Below are 19,119 nucleotides of genomic sequence, written 5' to 3'. Positions count from 1 at the left end.
GTAAGAATTTCATAATACAGTCAGAAGTATCAACAGCAGAATAGACCAAGTTGAGGAAAGAATCTTAGAGCTCAAATCTCATCTCTTTGAATCAACTCAGTGAGACAAAAATAATAAAGAATTTTAAAAAATGAAAAAAAGCCCTGAGAAATATGGGATTATGTAAAGAAACCAAACATTATGATACATTGATATCCCTGAAAGAGAAGGAGAGAAGGTAAGCAACTTGGAAAACATACCTAAGAATATTGTCCAGAAAAGTTTCTCCAACCTTACTACACAGGTCAACATTCAAATTCAAGAAATTCAGAGAATCTTAGTGAGATAATACAAAATGACCATCGCCAAGACACACAAGCATCACATTTTCCAAGGTCAGTGTGAAAGAAAAACATTAAAGAAAGACAGCAAGAAAGAAGGGCGAGCCACCTACGTAGAGAACCTCATCGGGCTAACAGGAAACCTTTCAGCAGAAACCCGACAAGCCAGGAAGGAATTGTGGGGAAGGGCTATGTTCAGCATCCTTAAAAAAAAGAAATTCTAACCAAGAATTTCATATCAAGAAAAAATAAGCTTAATAAGGGAAGAAATAAGATCCTTTTAGATGAGCAAATGCTAAGGAAATTTATTACTACTAGACCTGCTTTAAAAGAGGACCTTAAGGAGTGCTAACCATGGAAATGAAAGAGCATTACTGGACACCATAAAAACACCCTTAAATACAGAGATCATTGACAATACAAAACAAATAAACAAATCTATATAACAACCAGGTAATAACACTATAACAGATTAAAATCCACATATATCAATATCATCCTTGAACATAATCAGGTTAAATGACCCATTTAAAAGGCACTGAGTGGCAAGTTGGATTAAAAAGCAAGATCCAACTGTATGCTGTCTTCAAGAGACTCATCTTGCATGCAATAACACCTACAGACTGAAAGTCAAGGGATGGAGAAAAATCTCCTAAGCAAATGGAACACATGAAAAGCATGGGTTGCCATTGTAATTTCAGAGAAAATAGGCTTTAAACCAACAATGATAAAAAAAAAAAAAAAAAAACACACAAGAAAAGCACTACATATTAATAACAATTTCATTTTTATAAGGACATTTAAGTATCCTAAATTTGTATGCACCCAACACTGGAGCACCTAAATTCATTTAAAAAAGTTCTTAGAGACCTACAAAGAGTCTTAGTTAACCACAGATTAATAGTGAGAAATGTCAATATCCCACTCACAGTATTAGATCATCAAGGCAGAAAATTAACGAAGATATTCAGGACCTAAATATCACACTTGACCAAATGGGCCCAATAGACATCTACAGCAGGAGTTCCAATCCCCAGCCATGTACTGGTACCAGTCTGTGGGCTGTTAGGAACCAGGCCACACAGCAGGAAGTGAACAGTGGTCAAGTGAGTATCACTGCCTGAACCCTGCCTTCTGTCAGATCAGAGGCAGCATTAGATTCTCATAGGAGCATAAATCCTATTATGAACTGTGCATGTGATAGATCTAGGTTGCATGCTCCTCATGAGAATATAATACCTCTGAAATCATCTTCCCCACCACAAGTCTGTGAAAAAACGGTCTTCCATGAAACTGGTCCCTATTGTACGAAAGCTTGGGGCCTGCTGATCTACAGAACACTCCACTCAACAACAACAGAATTTTTCTCATCTGCACATGGCACATACTCTAAAACTAGCCAAATGCTTGGTCATAAAGCAATAGCCAACAAATTTAAAAAGAAACAAAATCATAACAACCATACTCTCAGACCACAACACATTAAAAATAGGATGGCAATACTAAAAAGATGTCCCAAATGAAACAATTGCATGGAAATTAAATAATCTGCACCTGAACAACTTGAGTGAACAATGAAATTAAGGCAGAAATCAAGAAATTTACAGAAATTAATGAAAATAAAAATACAACATACCAGAATCTCTGTGACTTTCCTCAACTGACTTTATTACAGCAATTGTTCTTGTTCTTTTCTATGTTTTAAGACAGTTTGAAAGATCACCTTTGTGTAAATGACCAAAAAAAAATGGAATGACTCCAAGAAAACCCAGCCATTTCTTACACAAGTATATCTTTCCATTCTGTTTCCATGTCATCAAATGTCAAGTTTAGGTCCCAAATATTTTTGTTCATATTCTGCCTTAATGATCTAATACTGTAGAATACAGCTAAAGTGGTAGTGAGGAAAGTTTATAGCACTTAACACTCGATCAAAAAGTTTGAAAGATTACAAATTAATAACCTAACATTACACCTGGGTGAACTAGAAAAACAAGCACAAATCAAACTCAAATCTAGCAGAAATGGTGAAATAACTAAAATCAGAGCTAAACTGGATGAGGTTGAGATGGAAAACCATACAAAAGATAAATAAAAACAAAATTTTGTACTTTGAAAGAGTAAATAAGATTGATGACCTGCTAGCTAGACTAGCACAAAAAATAACATCCTAATTAAAAAATCAGAAATAATAAAGGGAACATTACCACTGACCCCACATAAATAAAAAGAAAACCCTCAGAGATGATTACAAACACTTCTATACACACATACTAGAAAACCTAGAAGAAATGGATACATTCCTGAAAACATGCAATCTCCCAAGATTAAACCAAAAAGAAATTGAAACTCTTACCAGGCCAATAATGCCTTCTAAAATTAAATCAGTAATAAAAATTTTTCTAACAATCAGAAAAATCCTTGGACCAGAAGGATTCATTTCAAATTCTACCAAATGTATAAAGAAGAGCTGGTATCAATCCTACTGAAACCATTCCAAAAAATTGAGAAGGAGTGACTCTTCTCCAACTCATTCTATGAGGCCAGAATCATTCTGATAAAACCTGGTAGAAACACAAAATAAAAAGAAAACTTCAGGACAATATTCCTTATGAACATAGACACAAAAATCCTCAACAAAACAATAGCAAGTTGAATCCAGCAGCACATGAAAAAGTAAGTCCACCATGATAAAGTAGAATTTATTCCTGGGCTGCAAAGTTAATTTGATATACACAAATGAATAAATGTAATTTATCACATAAACAGAACTAAAAACAAAAACCATGTGATCATCTCAATAGAAGCAGAAAAGGTTATTGACAAAATTCAACATCCCATATGTTAAAAACCCTCAACAAGCTAGGCATCAAATGAACAGACCTCAAAATAATGAGTCGCTTATGACAAACCCACGGCCAACATTATACTGAACAGGAGAAAACTAGAACTCACCTTTAGAACTGGAACAAAACAAGGATGCCTACTGTCACCACTCCTATTCAGCATATTATGGGAAGTGTTACCCAGAACAATCAGGCAAGAGAAAGAAATAGAAGGCATCCAAATAGACAGGAAGTCTAAGTATCTCTGTTTGCAGATGATATGATTTTATATTTAGAAAACCCTGTAGTATCTGCCCAAAGGCCCCTAGATATGATAAACAACTTTAGAAAAGTTTTAGTATACAGAATTAATGTACAAAAATCAGTAGCATTTCTATACATCAATAATGTCCATTCTGAGAGCCAAATCAAGAATGTAATCACATTGGCAATACCCGCACAGAAAAATCCCTAGGAATACAGCTAGCCAGGGAGATAAAAGACTCTATACTGAGAATTAGAAAACACTGCTCAAAGAAACCAGAGATGACCCAAACAAATGGAAAAACATTCCATACTCATGATGGAAAGAATCAATATTGTTAAAATGGCCATACTTCACAAACTTATTTATACATCGTATTAGTCTGTTTTCACGCTGCTAATGAAATTATACCCGAGACTGGGTAATTAGTTCAGGAAAGAAGTTTAATGGACTCACAGTTCCACATGGCTGGGGAGGCCTCACAGTCACAGAGGAAGGCAAGGAGGAGCAAACCATGTCTTATATGAATGGCAGCAGGCAAAGAGAGAGCTTGTGCAGAAAAGCTCCCCCTTATAAGACCATCAGATCTCATGAGACTTATTCACTATCATGAGAACAGCATGGAAAAGATGCACCACCATGATTCAATTACCTCCCACTGGGTCCCTCCCACAACACATGAGAGTTGTGGGAGCTACTACTTAAGATGAGATTTAGGTGGGGACATAGCCAAACCATATCACACATTTAATGCTATTTTAATCAAACCACCAATAACATTTTTACCGATTTAGAAAACACTGTTCTTAAATTTATGAGAAACCAGAAAAGAGCCCTCATAGCCAAAAGAATCCTAAGTAAAAAGAACAAAACCAGAGGCATCGTACTACCCAATTTCAAACTATAGTACAAGGCTTCAGTAACCAAAACAACATGGTACTGGCACAAAAACAGAAACATAGATCATTGGAACTGGTTAGAGAACCCAGAAATAATGCTGCATACCTATAACCATCTGATCTTTGAAAAAGTTGACAAAACAAGCAATAAAGAAAGAGCTTCCTATTCAGTAAATGGTGCCGGAGTAACTGGCTAGACCTATGCAGCAGACTGGAGCTAGAACCCCTAGAACACATATGCAGCCAAACAGTATATGCTCAACATCACTAATCATTAGAGAAATGCAAACCAAAACCACAATGAGCTACCAACTCACACTAGTTACAATAGCTATTATTAAAAAGTCAAAAAATAATAGATTCTGGTGAAGCTGTGGAGAAAAACGAATGCTCATATGCTGTAGGTAGTAATATAAATTCGTTCAGCCACAGTGAAAAGCAGTGTGGAGATTTCTCAAAGAACTTAAAACAGAACTACCATTTGACCCAGTGATCCTATTACCCAAAGAAATATTAATTGTTCTACCATAAAGACACATACATGCATATGTTCATTGCAGCACAATTTTCATAGCAAAGACAAGATCAACCCTGATGTCTATTAATGGTGTACTAGATAATGAAAATGTGGTACATATATGCAATGGAACATTACACAGCCAAAGAAAAGAATAAAACCACGTCCTTTGCAGAACCACTGATGGATCTGGAGGCCATTACCCAATGTGAATTAAGGCAGAAACAGAAAAACAAATCCTGAATGTTCTCACTTAGAAGTAGGAGCTAAAAACTGAGTACACATGGACACCAAGTAGAGAACAATAGATGCCAGAGCCTACTTGAGAGTGGTTTGTGGGAGGAGCATGAGGATGGGAAAACCACCCATTAGGTCCTATGTTTATTACCTGGGTGAGGAAATAATCTGCACAGCAAACCCCCATAATACACAATTTATCCAAGTAACAAGCCTGCACATGTATCACCTGCACCTCAAATAAAAGTTGGGAAAAAAAGAAGATGTAAGAGTTTCCAAAAATAAATCGAAAAATATTAATACTTTTTTTTTGAGATAGCGTCTCATTCTGTTGCCCAGGCTGGAGTGCAGTGGTGCAATCTTGGCTCACTGCAACCTCTGCCTCCTGGGTTCAAGTGATTCTCCTGCCTAAGCCTCCTTAGTAGCTGGGATTACAGGCACGTGCCACTACACCAAGCTAATTGTTGTATTTTAGTAGAGACAGGGTTTTACCATGTTGGTCAGGCTAGTCTTGAACTCCTGACCTAGTGATGCTCCTGCTTTGGCCTCCCAAAGTGGTGCTGGGATTACAGGTGTGAGCCACCATGCCCGGCCAAATAGAAGCGTTTTTTTTTTTTTTTTTTTTTGAGATGGAATCCCACTCTGTCACACAGACTGGAGTGCCGTGGCTTGATCTCAGCTCACTGCAACCTCTGCCACCCTGGTTCAAACAATTCTACTGCCTCAGCCTCCCTAGTAGCTGGGATTACAGGCTCCTGCCACCATGCTTGGCTAATTTTTGCGTTTTTAGTAGAGACAGTGTTTCACCATTTTGGACAGGCTGGTCTTGAACTCCTGTATTCGTGATCCACCCATCTCGGCCTCCCAAAGTGCTAGGATTCCAGGCATGAGCCACCGAACCCAGCCTGTTTGGCATTTTTTAACCCCTCCTCATTAATCAATAAAATATTTGTCAGTTTTATTAATCTTCTTAGATAACTGACTTTGAAGTTTTTCCTCCTCTTTTTTAGGTGGATACTTAGCTGCTTCTTTGTCAGCCTTTCTTATTTTATTTTCTGATACAGCTCCACAACAAAGTACTACAAACAGGGTGGCTTAGAAAAAATATATATACGTTTATTCTCTCACAGTTCTGGAGGCTGAAGTTGCATCCTGATTTCAAGGTGTCAGTAAGGTCATGCTCCCTCTGAGGGTTTTTTGAAATAATTCTCCCTTGTCTCTTACATTTTCTGGTCAGTACAGGCAGTATTTGGCACTCTTTGGCTTAATAATGTATCACTTCAATGCCTTCCTATATCTTCACATAGCTTTTCTCCCACCGTGTGGATCCGTATGTATGTCCAAATTTCCTATTCTTATAAGGACTGCAGTCATTGTATTAAGGCTCATCCTAATCCAACATAATTTTACTACATCTGAAAGACCTGATTTCCCTCTTCTTAGAAGCAGAGTGCTTCTATATTACAAAACATTTTTTAATTAATAAAAACATTAATCCCCTATGTTAAATTATTCATCACTCAATATCTTGTTCAAAAAGATGATTTCTTTTTGTATTTTCACTATATGTATACCTAATATAATACATGTAAAAGAGATATATTTATATATACATATTTTTAATCCCATTATTTTCATAAATAATTGTTTCATTATAATAACTTTTTTGTTTACAGATTTAAAACAAAACCACTATTGTATTTTTAGAAATATCTAAAGTCCATGACATGTATAAGAATAACCATGTATCAAAAAATTTTGTGCCTCTATTTTTATATAATTGACAGTGTGCCAATATTTCTCAAAAATTTTGTAAAAGTTACATCAGGTAAAAGATAAAACTTAAAGATGAAAAGGCAATTAAATTGTCAAATAATGATATATATATAGGAAATTAGTGTCTTTTAACTAGTAGGAATTCAAGAGACTTATAATGCAATAAACCATTTATCTAGTTCCCCCAATTATTGATTTAAATGTGGTTTTTCATGTCTGTTACAAACTTCCAAGTCCATTATATTCCTCCCCAGTACAATTTATTGACTGTGTAACCTATGTAGAAAGCTCACCAAAATGTTTTTTGTTTGCTCCTTTATACACATTTAAATAATATATTTAGCCTGACCGTAGTCAAGGGAGGTCATTTCGTATGTTACATATTCACTTGTCCTCTAAGACCCCTAAGTAACTTTTGGTACATTTTCTGTCATCAATGCAATTGGATATAAAGGATTTCAGTATTTTCATAGCACATGATGATGGGATTCCAGATTCCCATGTTATCAGTTGGATACCTGGCCTAAAGAACAGTTCAAACTGCTCCCATCTGAATTGTGAATCAGATATAAACCATTACTGAGGTAAACTGCTGAAATTTCAATATGTAATAGCTGCCATAATACAGACTGTGCTATCATGATCTATACAGTAATTGCTACCTTGACTTGAGACACTACTATAGGAAAATAAATAGAGTGAAAAATGTAGTACTTGTTATAGACAAAATACAGGATAAAATATATAGCATGAGTTACTTGGAGGCAGCAAACAAAGAGATACAGCAGGAAAGACAGATGAATATGCAAGTTATGTAGCTGCAACACATTGAATAAGGTTTTCATTTGCTGTAACTTGAAATGTAGATAAGATGCTTATTATATTTATAGCTCTAGGGGAATAATTTGGAAAATGGTACCATAATAGTGTGGATTGCTTACTGTTGGCTGTGGTTGCCAATGTATTGCAAGAAAGAGAAAATGGACTTGGTAAAAAACTGGCTGGTTGAAATCAGAAATGAAAGGGAATGAAGAGAGCCCAAAAACCCAGGGTTTTGAAGGTTTTGAAAAATAGATTATGTTTATCTCAAAGAAGTAAAAGATGGATTTTAAAATGGCCTTGAATGTCAAGGACTAATAAAAATTCTTGGTTGAATAAATTCACTTGCAACAAATACCAGATTAAAAGGGCAGGCCCTGTAGCAGTTGTTCCAAATCACCTTACGTTAGCTACCATTAAGTTTTAAGAATGAGCTGTGTACTTAAAAGCTTAGAAATAAGATACACAAACTAGATTGATTATTTAATTGAATGATTGAATATCATCCTGCCTCATCCAATAATAAATTCCCACCTGTCAGCACATAGAACTGGTCTTACTCTTCAATTTCTGATTCTGACTCCTACTGGTGTTAATTCATTCCTTCAGATGACATTTTACTGATTACAAATTAGCTCATGACAGATCATGGCAACACTCAGGACCACAGGTGGGCTGTGACTGAGACAACAAATCTAAAAAGTCACATGTAAGAGAAATCAGATTGCACCTTGGTTCATATTTCAACTCTTTCTATTGACGACTGGAACAAATTTAGGGAACTGAAGTTTTTATTGGCCAATCTGGCAGACCCAAACTTTCCATGTCTCAGTCTGACACTTGCTCATGGTTCAGAGTTCACAGTGTTCTATCCAATTTGTCATCCTGTTCTTAGCCTTTCTGCCTGTTTGTTGCTGTTGTTTTACATAATTCATTTCCATAATTATAATACAGCTGTCTACATTCTCTGGCTCTTGCTAATTATTTTTTAGTATCATGTTTTCCACTATATTTTTGAGAGCTTAGTCTGTAACAGGCATCTCAGAAAAAGACAGTAGTTTTGTTTTTTGCTTTTGTAGAATTTGAAATAGATCAAGTCCTTGCTCTGGAGCACCAGGTACTATGGGGGATGAGAAAGAGTGGCAAAACTTAATGCTGAAGAAGTACGTGAGAGTGTCTGAGCTGAATGATGAGAGACTCCCCTTCATGTCCACAAGGCCCTCCCCAAATCACCTCTAGATATATGGCATATTCCCACAGGCATATAGTTAGAGGATTCTTCCCTAGATAGTGACCAAAGGAAGAGAATAATAGGTAAATACTGACAGAAGTCATACTTTCTCAGAGGCTCCTGGCCAATTATCCTGTGGTACAATCCATTAGGAACCCAAAGTTGCACATGGTATTCTACATGGTTTTTTTATTTAGGTCTTACTTTTAAGTATAAGTGGGTAGCCAAGAAATCAAAGATACGTGAGCAAAGATTCCAACATCAAAGATAAAGAGCAAACAAATAAACAACAACAAACAAAGAAGGAGGACAAAGAAATAAAGCTAATGGAGGAAACAGGGAAAAATATAACTAAAATTTATGAAAAATTGGCCGGGCGCGGTGGCTCATGCCTGTAATCCCAGCACTTTGGGAGGCCGAGGAGGGTGGATCATGAGGTCAAGAGATCGAGACCATCCTGGTCAACATGGTGAAACCTTGTCTCTACTAAAAATACAAAAAATTAGCTGGGCATGGTGGCGCATGCCTGTAATCCCAGCTACTCGGGAGGCTGAGGCAGGAGAATTGCCTGAACCCAGGAGGCAGAGGTTGCGGTGAGCCGAGATCACGCCATTGCACTCCAGCCTGGGTAACAAGAGCGAAACTCCATCTCAAAAAAGAAAAGAAAAGAAAAGAAAAATTTAAGAGGCCAAGCTAAACTGACTACAAAAAAAAAAAAAAAAAAAGGAAAGAAAGAAAAATAACTGGATAAGAAAAATGTGGTACATATACACCATGGAATACTATGCAGCCATAAAAAGAGAATGAGATCATGTGCTTTGCAAGGACATGGATGGAGCTGGGAGCCATTATCCTCAGCAAATTAACACAAGGACAGAAAACCAAACACCACATGTTCTCACTTGTAAGTGGGAACTGAACAATGAGAACACATGGACACAGGGAGGGGAATACCACACACTGGGGCCTGTCGGGGGAACGGGGATGGGGAGGGAGAGCATCAGGATAAATAGCTAATGTACGTGAGGCTTAATACCTAGATGATGGGTTGATGGGTGCAACCAACCACCATGGCACACATTTACCTATGTAACAAACCTGCATATCCTGCACATGTACCCCAGAATTTAAAATAAAATTAAATTAAAAAAAAAGAAAAGAGTCCAGGAATGGTGGCTCATTTCTATAACCTCAGTGCTTTGGTTGGCCAAGGCAGAAGAATTGCTTGAGGCCCGGAGTTTGAGACCAATGTGGGCAATATAGCAAGACTCCATCTTTACAAAGAAATTTTAAAAACTAGCCAAGCATAGTGGCAGGTGCTTTGCAAGTTCTAACTAATTAGGAAGCTGAGTGGCAAGGATCACTTGAGTCTAGGAGTTCAAGGTTACAATGAGCTATGGTCTCACCGTGGCATACCAGCCTAGGTGACAGAGCAAGACCCTGTCTCAAAATAAAAATTTAAAAAAAAATTTAAATCTAAATTCTGACATTAAACACAAACAAGCAAAATGGACAGAAGGGTTAATTGGTGATATTAAGCTAAGTCCTGGAAAGTAAATTCGAATGATAAAGCAATGAAAAGCAAGAGATGTAGAAATCAAAACTTCAATCTAAGATGTCCAACATCTGAAAATAAAACAGCACTTACAGGCTAGAATGAGTAAAATATATGTGGTTAAATAAATTTTTCAAATCTTACGAATATTTTTCAAAAGGCAGAATACAAATTTCCAAACAGAAAAGCTTACACAGTTCCCAGCATAGCAAATTTAAAAAGTATCACCAAGCCATAAGTTACAAAATCTCAACATGCTCAACACAAATGGCAAATTCTATAAATTCCAGAAAGGTCAAAGGAATTCCTCCCTTATACAGGTATCTGAATGCCAGTGAATCTTGAAGAACAGCATTGGACATTAGAAAATAGTAAGACTTTCAAGTTCTTGACAAAAGATGTAGAATTTTATATCCAGCAACACTACAAGACTTGTAGTAAAGTATTTTAGGATGCATGTTTTTAAAAATATGCCCTCTATGCTCTCTTTCTCCAGAAGCTTCTGTATGACATTTGCCACAAACAAAAATGAGTGAAAAAGAAAAACATACATGAAGAGACATATTTATAAAGCAGAGAGTCCAATAAAATAGTAAATTCCTTACAAAATGGAGAGGGGCAAATGATTCCAGGAAATCGACTGTATAGGAGGCACTAAGCAATTTGCAAAGGTTAGCACAAAATGATAAAAGACTCCGGGAGGGATATCAAATAAAATGAAAATCAATTTGATAGATTACCTGATACATGCAGATCTTAGGAGTGTTTTACAGTTTTGCACAGGAATGGTTTTTGTTACAAATGCAGAAAATCCAGCAACAAAAAATGGGGCAATTAGAAACAGCAGAAAATATTAAAACTTTTATAAAAGGAAGCATATTTGGACTCTATGTTTAACTGTAAACTATGTACACCCAGCCCTTTGTATTCACAGGTTCTGTATCTGCAGATTCAACCAACGGTAGATCAAAAATACTTGAATAAAGAATAACACAATAAAAATAAAAAATATAGTACAACTATTCACATAGCATTTACATTGTGTTATTATGAATAATCTAGAGATGATTTAAAGTATACAGGAGGATATGCATAGATTAAAATATTGTAACATTTTATATAAGGGACTTGAGTATCCACAAACTTAGGTATCCATTGGGATTGTAGATCCCATTCCACATGGATACTAAGGGAAGATATAGATAGATAGATAGATAGATAGATAGATAGATAGATAGATAGATAGACATATAGATATATATGCACATATACACATATACATATATATGCACATATATATACATACACGTATATAGGGACACACAGAGTATCAAAATTGTGACATAATATTGGGAGAGAAGGGAAGGCTTTGTGTGGAGAAGACTGAGTAGTGTAAAGTGCTAAATTTCACACTTGACCTTAGCTGTAAGGCCAAGAAGCAATATAGTCCTAAATTTTTATTTCAATATTAAAACTAAGTTGATAATATTTAAGATAGAAAATTGGGAAACAAGGATATGAGCATATCATTTACGATTATGGAGGTAAATTCAGGGCAAAAAATGCAAACATGTAAAGATCTTTTGCGGGGGATCTGGAATGGAGTTTAGAACAGTTAATATTCATTATAAAACATGTATGGTTTGATTTTTCATCAATATACATGATTAATTTGAAAAAATAAAATAAAGACAAAGTGAAAGAATTTGGCATTTTCCTGGGATTTCAATAAGTTTCTTCTGAGTAAATTCTTTTGGGTTAGTCAAGGTTATGTCACAGGAGAAGAAGAATGAATGGGAGCTTGAGTTTTGGCTATATCTTAAGGGGGATTGTAAGTTACTGAATAATTTCAATGTAAACCATAATTAAATGTACACTTTAAAAAGGTCTGTGTGTCATCCCATGGAAGATATTTTGTTCACTTTTTCCATCTAAGGCTGTAATGACCTTGTTTTTAAAGCTATTTGGACTGTTTACCTTCTAGTCCAACCCTATTTGCTTTTGCCTCGTTCTGACGTAGTTACCTCCACAGATATCCATCCAGTCACACTAGCGCTGAAGCCTTGCTAACTTGTGCAAATACTGGGGAACCTTCGGTCCGCCTAAATCCAGGGACGTGACAAACTTATTCTGTGAAGGGCCAGACAGTAAACATCTTTGTCGCGCGTGTGTGTGTGTGTGTGTGTGTGTGTGTGTGTGTGTACAGTTGACTCTTTAACAATCTGAGGGTTAGGGATACTGATCTCCCAGGCAGTTGAAAATTTGTGTATAACTTTTGATTCCCCAAACACTTAACTACTAATAGCTGACTGTTTACCAGGAGGCTTACTGATAACATAAACAGTCAATTAACATGTATTTTATTATATGGATACACCATATTCTTATAATGAAGTAAGCTAGAGGAAACAAAACGTTATTAAAAATCATATGGGAGAGAAAAGTTTACTATTCATTAAGTGAAAGTGGATTATTATAAAGGTCTTCATCCATCTTGTCTTCATGTTGAGTAGGCTGAAAAGGAGTAGGAAGAGGAGGTTGTTGGTTTCACTGTCTCAGGGTGGTAGAGGCAGAAGAAAGTCCACATGTAAGTGGACCATGCAGTTAAAAGCTGAGTTGTTCAAAGGCCAATTGGTCAACTGCATAGATAGATAGATAGATAGATAGATAGATAGATAGATAGATAGATATACAGACAGACACAGGTATACACATATATAAGTATTTTGGGTCCACAATCCTTTAAAAATTATTCTTAGTTCACTGGCCATACAGAAACAAGCAACATGCAAACAACATTCATTTAGCCCTTGGATCATAGGTTGAAAATCCCTGATCTAACTCATGCTTTATCATAGATCTTTAAGCACATTTAACATGTATTTCATTTGTGCTATTGATAAATCCATCATACACTGTAGGGTTTTCGCTACACATTTCCTTTTTGAAATTTTCACAGGTCCCCATTATTCACCTAGATAAGGCATAGACCCTTTATTTGTGGCTTCAAAACACTTTCTTAACCAGTTTCACTTTCCCCACTATTAATTTCTTAACTATGCCTTTTCCCAAATGTTCAACAAAGCAGCTCAATATGCCATAAGCCACCTACATGGAATCACTTGTCACAGTATAGATCCCTTGGCCCAGTTAAGCACATGAAAGAGAATTGTAGTGCCCACAAACGGTCATTTTTAAGAAGGTAAGTGATTCTAATATACCTTCTGTTCTAAAAGCACTGTGTCCTATCAATGCACTTACCTCATACAAGCTTCTGAAGGACAGTAGACTTCCCTGAAGACTTCTCTGTAAGAGTCCCAAGTCCTGGAGCAGCTTCACTCTTGGTATTCACCATAGGCCTCGCTAACATAATTCTGTCCCCATTAGTATGGAGCAAGTTACAGATATACAGCGTTGTATCTCATCTCACCATCTGACTCTCTTTTGTGTGTGTATATTATTGTGGGTTGTTTTTTTTTTTTTATGTAAAGAGAGTTCCAAGCCCATGTGCAGAAATAAGCCTTGTTGCAAATTATTCCATAATTAGGGATGGCTTCTACCCAAATATAGAAGAAAACCTGCTTCGAAATAGCAATATAAAAAGAAATCTGTCTAATTCTGGGAAAATGTTAGACTACGTTGGCCAGAATCCTTATCCATCCAAACAATAAAAGATTCTGTGAAAAATAATTATATCATTTTCAACAATTGTCCAAGCTTGTAATAAAGAAAAGGAAACCTGTAGGATCTAAAAATGAAGAAGAATATTGTGATTCACAGCAGTAAGAACAGGAGCTGATGATGGTCATGGTGGGCCTGGAGGATCATCAGGACACCATGAGAAGGGGAGCTGGAAGAAGAAATCATCACACACCTGGAAAAGCAAAGACTACAACCGCAGGGAGAGGAGACTAACAAATTCCGCCTGCTTGTTCAGTGACATAGCCATAAATTTGCCTCCTTCCAGTCCTAGCCAAGAATTAAATTGTTCTGTGAAAAACATAACTCTTTACAATCTAATTATAAATTTGAGACGAGAATTTACACTAACTATACAATGTAGAAAAATCCAAACTGAAAAACACAACATTTCTGATATGATTTGGATCTGTGTCCCCACCCAAATCTCATGTTCAATTGTAATCCTCAATATTGGAGGTGGGGCCTGTTGGGAGTGGATTGGATCATGGAAATGGATCCTTTATGAATAGTTTAGCACCTTCCATTTAGTGCTGTTCTCGTGATACACTTCTCACAAGATCTATTGTTCAAACATGTGGCATCTACTCCCACTTCCTCCTGCTCCAGCCATGTAAGACATGCCTGCTTCCCCTTTGCCTTTTGCCACTTTTGTAAGTTTCCTGAGCCCTTCCCAGCCATGCTTCTTGTACAGCTTATGGATCTCTGGGGTAATTAAACCTCTTTTCTTTATAAATTATGCAGTATCAGGTAGTTCTTTATAGCAGCGCAACTAGTACAATCTCCTAAATATATAACAAAGCAATGAAAAAATAAGAGACAGATAAAAGTCACTCAGAAGTTATAGAATTTTTTGGAGTAATAGGATAACCTTTGGAAAATTACCCAATATTCAACACAGAGAGATGAGGAGATCGGGGAAAACTCAAATAATTAGAATTTTCAGAAAAAAAAAGAAATAAGAGAACCATGAATCTTAAAAATTTGGAAGCACTCCATGTTTCATGATTTGAGCAGAATGAAAACTGCCATAATTAATTATATTATAAAAAAACTGTAAAACACTAAAGACAAATGAAGTAACCCTAAAAACTCCCAGAAAGAAATAAAAGATTATGTACAAAACAACAGTAATTAGACTGATGAAAGTCTTCTTAATTATAGCAGAAGAGGCAAGAAATGCATAAAGTAATATTTTCAGTGTTGTGGTAGAGAGTAACTGAACTATCATTGAATGAGAGTAAAATACAGAAACTTTTGATGAATCAGAGATTAAAAAAGAAATCAAAGTATATGTTATTCTGTGAACAAGGTTCCAAGTATATACTTCAGAAAGAGGAGAAGAAAGTTGAATTCAGAGAACAGCAAGATACAAGAAACAATATTATGTATCTATCTATCATGTATATATATATATACACACACACACACACATACACACATACATACACATGCATATATAAACAATAGTGTTTAAACAATAGTTTATATATATATGAATACTATTGTTTATATATATATGAATACTATTGTTTATATATATACATACACACACACACATATACACACTAATTTGAGGAGTATTGAAATCTGGCCAATACTAGAAAATAATAATTGATAGTAAGGCAATTTTTATTCTTAAATACTGAAGTGATATTCATATTATTTAATAACTAGCTTGAAATTTAAACTAAAGTTAAAATATAAATCAAAATTTAAAATATATATTACTTTCCATTCTGTAACTAATGCATTATTCAAACATGCTTACCAAGTGATATAATTTATAATGCAAATCATTTATCAATAATCCAAATAATTTCCAAATCATTTGCTAAGTTTTAGAAATTATTGCTATGACTCGTTTGAAGAATCTTTTGCTTGCTGGATATTGCTTCTATTTGTGTCATGATTTTTAAGTAACAGTGACCTCTTTTACTGACCCTCCACCAATTACATTGGTAGTTATTACATAATAATTTTAAGAAAAAGTTATCTTAAAATCAGTGACATTGTTGATGCTGTTTTCTCCTCTCTCTGCTTTTGGTGAACTACAAAGAAAAATAAAGTCCTAAACACACTCAGAAAGGAACAAGACATTACCTATAAAACAACAATTTAACAGATGGGAAGTCTTCATCAGTTTTATAACAGTTATAATACTGTCAGAGAACTTTATAAAATCATATCTCCATTTTTGACCAAGTCATGAAAATCATGGGCTGGACTTCCATTTAGTTCTGCAAACTAGATGGCACGTGGTATAGGCAGATAATTAAGAAAATGAGCACAGTTGCTGGACTGGTAATTATAACTCTACCATGGAAATGTGAAATGACCTCAAACTGTTTCAGTTTCTTCACTGGAAAAATGGAGTTGATGATGAAAATTATATCATTCTGGAGAGGGTCCAAGATGGCCAAATAGAAACAGCTCCGGAGTGCAGTTCCCAGCAAGAACAATGCAGAGGGCGAGTCCCCACTGCATTTCCAAACAAATTTTCACTGCCCACAGACTAGGAGATTCCTGGGCTAAAAAGCACCATGAGTTTTCAGCACAGCTGTTTCAGCCAGTGCCGGCTTGGCGCACAGAAACTCACACAAATCTGGGTGGTCATTTCAACTGATGCCTGGAACACCTGGGAGACAGAGCCACCCATTCAACTGAAAAGGAGGAGGCAGAGACAGGGAGCTAGGTGATCTGGTTTGGCGGGTACCACCCCCACAAAACAAGCAATCTGAAATGATCTGGACTGAGAGTTTCCCAGCAAGTGCAGCTGGACCCAAGATGGTCCAGCACAGTGCAGGGAATGGCGACCACCACTCCCGAGGCAGTCCATCACTACCTAGGCAGTTCACACAGCAGCTGGGCAGAGCCTGTGGCAGCTCAGCAGTGTCTCTGCTGGCAGACTGACTAGACTGCTCCATGCAGGGCAGGGCATCTATGAAAAAAGGCAGCAGCATGCCAGGAACTTACAAATACAGCCCCACCTTCCCAGGACAAAGCACCTGGGAAAAAAAGGCGGTTATGAGTCCTGCTTCAGCAGACTTAAAAGTACCTGCCCAGCATATCTGCATATAACAATGGAGCTCCCAGCACAGCACTTGAGCTCCTATAAGGGACAGACTGTCTCCTCAAGCAGCTCCCCAACCCCCATATACCTAAAGAGACACCTTATAAAGTAGAGCTCAGGCCAACATCTGGCTGGTACCCTTCTGGGATGAAGATAAAAGAAGAAGAAACTGGCAGCAACCGTTACTGTTCTGCAGCCCCTGCGGGTGATCCCTAGGCAAGAAGGGTCTGGAGTGGACCTCCAGCAGTCCTACAGCAGAGGGGCCTGACTGTTAGAAGGAAAACTAAGAAACAGAAAAAAAAACTTCATCATCAACAAAAAGAATGTCCACTAAGAGACCCCATCTGAAAGTCACCAACCACAAAGACCACAGGTAGATAAATCCACAAGATGGGAAGAAACCAGTGCAAAAAGGATGAAAACACACAAAACCAGAAGGCCTCTCCTCCTACAAAGGATCACAACTCCTCAACATCTAGGGATCAAAGCTGGATAGAGAATGAATCTGATGAATTAACAGTAACGAGCTTCAGAAGGTAGGTAATAAACTTCTCAGAGCTAAAAAAAACATGTGCTAACTGTGCTAACCCAATGCAAAGAAACTAAGAACCTAGAAAAAAAAGTTAGATGAGATGCTAACTAGAATAAACAGCTTAGAGAAGAATATAAATGACTTGATGCAGCTGAAAAACACAGCACAAGAACTTCGTGAAGCATACACGAGTTTCAGTGGCAGAACTGATCAAACACAGGAAAGGATATCGGAGATTGAAGGTCAACTCAAAGAAATAAAAGAAGAAGGGAAGATTAGAGAAAAATGAGTGAAAAGAAATGATCAAAGCCTCCAAGAAAAATGGGAGTATGTGAAAATATCTAATCTATGTTTGATAGGTGTACCTGAATGTGATGGAGAGAATGAATCCAAGCTGGAAAACACTCTTCAGGATACTATGCAGAAGAACTTCCCCAGCCTAGCAAGCCAGGCCACCATTCAAGTCTAGGAAATACAGAGAACACCACAAAGATATTCCTCAAGAAGAGCAACCCCAAGGCACATAATCTTCAGATTCACCAGGGTTGAAATGAAGGGAAAAATGCCAAGGGCAGCCAGAGAAAAAGGTCCAGTTACCGCCAAAGGGAATCCCATCAGACTCACAGCTGATCTCTCTGCAGAAACCCTACAAGCCAGAAGAGAGTGGGGGCCAATATTCAACATCCTTAAAGAAAAGAACTTTCAATCTAGAATTTCATATCCAGCCAAACTAAGCTTCGTAAGTGAAGGAGAAAGAAAATCCTTTATGGACAAGCAATTGCTGAGAGATTTTGTCACCACCAGGCCTGCCTTACAAGGGTTCCTGAAAGAAGCACTAAACAAGGAAAGGAACAACCAGTACCAGCCACTCCAAAAACATACCAAATGGTAAAGACCATCAACACAATGAACAAAATGCATCAATTGACAGGCAAAACATCCAGCTAGCATCAAAATGGCAGGATCAAATTCACATATAACAATATTAACCTTAAATGTAAAGGGAATAAATGCCTCAATCAAAAGACAGAGAATGGCAGATTGGATAAAAAGTCAAGACCAATTGGTGTGCTGTATTCAGGAAACCAATCTCATGTGCAAGGACACACATAGGCTCAAAATAAAGGGATGGAGGAAGATTTATCAAGCAAATGGAGAGCAAAAAGGAAGCAGGAGTTGCATCATAGTCTCTGATAAAATGGACTTTAAACCAACAAAGATTAAAAGAGACAAAGAAGGACATTACGTAATGGTAAAAGGATCAATACATCAAGAAGAGCTAACGATCCTAAATATATACACACCCAATACAGGAGCACTCAGATACATAAAGCAAATTCTTAATGACCAACAAAGAGACTTAGACTCCCA

The sequence above is a fragment of the Aotus nancymaae genome, unplaced genomic scaffold, assembly GCF_030222135.1.
Source record: "Aotus nancymaae isolate 86718 unplaced genomic scaffold, 86718_ANA_hifiasm-v0.15.2.pri h1tg000043l, whole genome shotgun sequence".
Taxonomy (NCBI): Eukaryota; Metazoa; Chordata; class Mammalia; order Primates; family Aotidae; genus Aotus; species Aotus nancymaae.
This window is presented reverse-complemented; position numbering follows the sequence as displayed.